We start from the raw sequence: 5,964 nt of genomic DNA, 5'->3' as shown, positions 1-5,964 counted from the left end.
TATTCATTTGAAATATTAAAAAAACTTCTCGCTTTAAAGTAACCATGATATGAGTTATAAATGCAATAAAATTTTATACAAAAAATAATATTTATTTGTTGACGAATAATATAAAAGGTTTACATTTCTAAATAACATATATTTATATATGGTGTGTAAAAAAAAAGAAAAGAAGAAAAATAATATATATTTTTAATATAAAAAGGCAACCGCACACAGTGTTCCCAAGCGGTCACCCATCCAAGTACTGACTGTGCCCAATGTTGCTTAACTTCGGTGATCGGACGAGAACCGGTGTTTTCAACGTGGTATGGCTGTTGCCAGTAATAAATGAAAATTTTTACAAATATATATTTTTCATAAATATCATTAATATTAAAGTATATTATTAAAATTTTCAATGAAGTAATCAATTTAAATATATACTTATTTATTATACCATATATTTTAAATAAAAATGCAACCGCACACAGTATTCTCAAGTGGCCACCCATCCGTGGTACTGACTGTGGCAAATGTTTCTAAACTATTATTTTATAAAATATTTATACAAAAAATAATTTACTCTTATCAAATATTAATTTGTGGCCTGTATTAAGGCCTATGTTATTTTCATTTTTTAGCAAAAATAATGAAATATTTCAATATATTATTAAAGTAACAGATCATTTCTTTTTTGGTGCTGCTTTTTTAATTTTTGTAGGAGATGATTTGGCAACAGAAGCTTTCTTAGCTTTTGGTGCTTTCGGTTTACGAGCAGGGCTACTTTTGGCAGCGGATTTTGTACTTTTTGCTGGTTTTGCTTTAACTGGTGCTTTTTTTGATGCCGCTGATGATTTTGCAGTAACTTTTTTAGCAGCAGTTGATGATGATGGAGTCGCTTTTTTTGCTTTAGGCTTTTTGGCTGCCAATGATGTAGTTGTGGCTTTCTTTTCTTTTGGTGCCCGTTTACTTTTAGCACTCTTTGCTGAACCTTTTGCTCCACTTTCTTTTTTGGATACTTTTGATTTAGCTGAAGAATTAGATGAAGCGGAAGCAGCCAATTTGAATGAACCAGATGCACCTTTACCTTTAGTTTGTACCAAGGCTCCCTCAGTTACAGCAGCTTTTAAATATTTTTTAATAAATGGTGAAATTTTATCAGAATCCACTTTATAATTTGCAGCTAAATATTTTTTAATTGCTTGTAATGATGAACCACCACGTTCTTTTAAATTTTTAATTGCGTTAACAACCATTTCTGATGTACGTGGATGTGTTGGTTTTGAATGTTGTTTTGTACGTTTAGCACCAGAAGCTGTTGCTTTTTTTGTTGGTGTTGTAGAAGCAGCAGTAACCGCAGTTGCTGCAACAGCTGTAGAATTTTCTTCGGCCATATTTTTTTACTTTATAAAAATAATGTATTTATTATAAATATTTAAATGATAAAATATAATAATTCTATCAAATAAAAAATAAAGGTTTTCAATTATATCATTATTCACAATAATATAAGTCCCTATGTAAGTCAAAGTACCATGTAGAAAACACATAAAAATTAAATAGTATTTCTAATTTACTGTCGTAGTAAACATGATTTATTTTTTCAATTTCTATAATATATAAAATAATAAATTATAAATTTAATAATAATATTTATTTTATAAATTAAAATATATTTAATTTTTTTATTAACAATTATTAATAAACATAGTTTAATATTAATTATTTCAATCATACAAAACAATAATATTTTTAAGGTAAACTTAAAAAGTATATATTTTTATTTTTTATTTAATATCGATTTATTATAAATTATTAGTATATAAATAATTAAAAAATTTAATATATAAATATATATATTATAGTATAAGATTTCATTTTTAGAAAAACTTTTTTTGTCAATAATGAAAACGTATTATTATGAAATGTGTTAATCGAACATTGACAAAATATATTTCATTAGAAAATACTTTTATTTATGCATTAATATCAATAATTAACTATTAAATTAATTTTTTCATAATTATATAAAGAAATTTTATACTGATATAAGTATTTATATATTATAATATTTATTTTAAATATAAAAAAATTTATGACAAAATATATTATTAGAGTATTTGTTGAGATTAATATAAGATTATTTTAAATAAGAATTAATTTATATAATTATTAAAATATTATTAATTTTATGTTATGTAATTTTAATAAAAATAAATAATAATAATAATAAATATAAAAATTTTTTAACAATTTAAATTTTATATGATCTAAATAATTTTGTTAAGTACGATATGAGAAATCATTGTAAGCTTCGTTAAGAAACTTTGTAATATAAAATAATAATAATAATATTAAATATATAAATAAATAAAATAAATTTGATATATATTTTTAGTTCATTCTGTGTATAAATCAAAGGATACCGAATAATTGGTAACGGATGCGATATATTATAGTATCGAGTATTAAAACATAATATATAAATTTATCTTGTTATTCAAATTTTTTGTTACTTAACTTATGTATTTAGAAAATTTATAATATTATTTATATAATTGACATAAAATCTTATAAATTGAAATTTTATTAATATGTATCAAAAGAAGAGAGTAACGTATTGATATAATATCAAAGGATACTGATTATTTAAATAACGAATACGTCATATATTGTTTGTGTAACGAAGTTCACTTGGCCATCTAGTTTAAAATAACATTTTCAATAGAAAGTTTATATGCTTTTTTTTTTTTTTCTTTAATTATTAAAAAAATAAATTGAAATTTAATTCAATCAAATTTTATAATAATTTTAAAAAAATTTTTCCTTTTAAAAAATATTTTGTGATGTTGTGATAATATGTATTAATACAAGTGCATCCTGATACTTTTATCTCTAGTAAAGGTATGAGTATCATGAACAGTTTTGTTATCTAATGATATTATTTTGATAATATTTTGTGTATATTCTTATAATATTTTGTCTAAATATCATCATAATACAATATTATTTTGATAATATTTTATGAATATTCTTATAATATGTTACCTAAATGTCATCATAATATGATGAATTATTTCCATAATAACATATAAAAAAAGAAAAAAAAAAAAGAATCATTAATTTATAATTATTTAAATTGATTCTTTAAAAAAATATTATAATATATTATTTATAAAAATAATTTTTACTCTTATTTTAAATAAATTTGTGGCCTTTTATTAAAAGGCCTATGATCGATGTATTATTATTATAAAAATTAATGCAATGTTTTTAATTTATGCTTTCTTTTCAGTTTTCTTTGGTAATAACACTGCTTGAATGTTTGGTAATACACCACCTTGAGCAATTGTTACACCAGATAATAATTTATTTAATTCTTCATCATTACGAATTGCCAATTGTAAATGACGTGGAATGATACGTGTTTTTTTGTTATCACGGGCAGCATTACCAGCTAACTCGAGAACTTCTGCAGCCAAATATTCCATAACAGCAGCCAAATATACTGGGGCACCAGCACCTACTCGTTCAGCATAATTTCCTTTTCGTAATAATCTGTGAATTCTTCCAACAGGAAATTGTAATCCTGCTCGGCTTGATCTTGACTTTGCCTTTCCCTTTACTTTACCACCTTTACCTCGTCCAGACATAGCGAATAAATTTATTTAATTAATACTTTTTTTTGTAAATATAATCACACAGATGTGTACGTTACGGGGATTGTAACATAAATGTTTAAAATGTTATTTGGGTATTTTAATTTATAATATTTATAAAATATAAAACTTTAAAAATAAACCAATCACCTTATAGTATTATTTTCAGCCAATCAGAGAGTAGTATTCATTTTTATTGTTATATCCATCTTCGCGTATATAATACGCTAGTTGTATACACGACACGCTCATACATATACTGACTGGTGTTCTGTAACTATCTGTGTATATTAATTGTTTGTAACAATGCCACCAAAAACAAGTGGAAAAGCAGCAAAAAAAGCTGGCAAAGCTCAAAAAAATATATCAAAGAGTGATAAGAAAAAGAAGAGGAAGCGCAAGGAATCATATGCAATTTACATTTACAAAGTATTAAAACAAGTGCATCCTGATACTGGTATCTCTAGTAAAGCTATGAGTATCATGAACAGTTTTGTTAATGATATTTTTGAACGTATTGCTGCTGAAGCATCACGTTTAGCACATTATAATAAACGTTCAACAATCACAAGTCGGGAAATTCAAACCGCAGTTCGATTATTATTACCTGGTGAATTGGCAAAGCACGCTGTTAGTGAAGGTACTAAAGCTGTTACAAAATATACAAGTTCAAAATAAATAAATCGAAAATATTATTTAATTGATAACATAAAAATACATCAACATATAAAAATGGCTCTCTTTTTAAGAGAGCCATCAAATTTTTTAAATAAGAGTAAATTATTTTTATATATACAAAAAAATAAAATAAACAATTATTAATATCATATTTAATATAAAATTTTATATATTAATAGCTTGAATATATCTATTATTAGTATATCAATATTATTAATTTTAAATATAATAAAGGATATCGCGGAATATATATCGTAAATCAGTGTAATGCAAATGCATTACATTACCTTTATTATTTTCATTTTACATTTACTACTTGTTTATGTACGCTTATAATTATTAGAAAAATATTTTTAATAATTTTAAAAAATAAATGAAATAATAAAAATTTAATAATAAATTATTTATTGAAAGTATAAAAAATGGTATAGCAAAATCTTTATTTTCTTTGATTAAGGCGAAATGTTTTATTAGTTATAAATTCGATAATCTCCTATCGATACTTGTTACTCTTAACTTGTATATATAAAAAATATAATAGTATATTAATTTATAATAAAATTTTTTCAAAAATTCAATAAGTTATTGTAAAATAAAATAGATAATATACAAATTATAAGTTATTATTGCAGATATATTACAATAAAAAAAAAAAATAAATAAAAATATTTGGTAATGTATGTTATAAACAAAATAATTTGTTGTAAACAAATTATATAATATGTTATATTTATTAACAAATTTATTTACTCTTATATAAATAAAATTAGTGGCTTCCCAAAAAGGAAAGCCTGTTTAAATTTATCGGATGTATTAAATATTCTTTAATAAATTTACTAAATATTTTAAGTAAATTATTATATTTTCTTAACCTCCAAAACCATACAAAGTACGACCTTGTCGTTTTAATGCATATACAACATCCATAGCTGTAACTGTTTTACGTTTTGCGTGTTCAGTATATGTAACAGCATCCCGAATAACATTTTCAAGGAATACTTTAAGTACACCACGTGTTTCTTCATAAATTAAACCAGAGATACGTTTTACTCCACCTCGTCGTGCTAAACGACGAATTGCAGGTTTTGTAATACCTTGGATATTATCACGCAAAACTTTTCTATGACGTTTTGCACCCCCCTTTTCCAAGACCCTTTCCACCTTTTCCTCTGCCAGTCATTTTAATAAAAAATTATTTACAATATTTTAACGAACGGATAAACACGTGTGTTAACCTCACAAGTATTGTAATGTATGTGAGCGCCGGTACAATTGTGCCTTTTTATATAAAGCATTAAAGATTTTTTAAGCCACGCCTATACAATTTGATTAGTCCATACTCTGATAGCTATCCAATAGGATATGACAACAAAAATTTTGAAATTTCATATAAATATAAATACAAACACATTTATTTCGCATTTAAACATTTGACTTTGTAGTATCAAATTGTCGAATATAATTTTTAAAATTGTGTGTTTTTTTGTAAAAACATTATTATTTGAAAATGGCTAGAACCAAGCAAACTGCACGTAAATCAACTGGTGGTAAAGCACCAAGAAAACAATTAGCAACGAAAGCTGCACGTAAAAGTGCACCAGCAACTGGTGGAGTAAAAAAAACCACACAGATATCGTCCTGGTAC

At 24.1% G+C, this 5,964-nt stretch overlaps 1 non-coding gene across 1 annotated transcript; it reads right to left on the bottom strand.

Annotated features, from left to right (window-relative positions):
- Positions 1 to 203: 203 nt before the first annotated feature.
- LOC123304111 lies at positions 204 to 322 on the bottom strand. The gene has a single exon (XR_006536161.1). It is a non-coding gene; the product is annotated as a 5S ribosomal RNA (ribosomal RNA).
- Between the last annotated feature and the right edge of the window lie 5,642 nt (positions 323 to 5,964).

Source organism: Chrysoperla carnea (genome assembly GCF_905475395.1).
Source record: "Chrysoperla carnea chromosome X unlocalized genomic scaffold, inChrCarn1.1 SUPER_X_unloc_21, whole genome shotgun sequence".
Classification (NCBI taxonomy): domain Eukaryota; kingdom Metazoa; phylum Arthropoda; class Insecta; order Neuroptera; family Chrysopidae; genus Chrysoperla; species Chrysoperla carnea.
The sequence above is the reverse complement of the archived record's forward strand: the minus strand, read 5'-3'. Positions and strand labels throughout refer to the sequence as shown.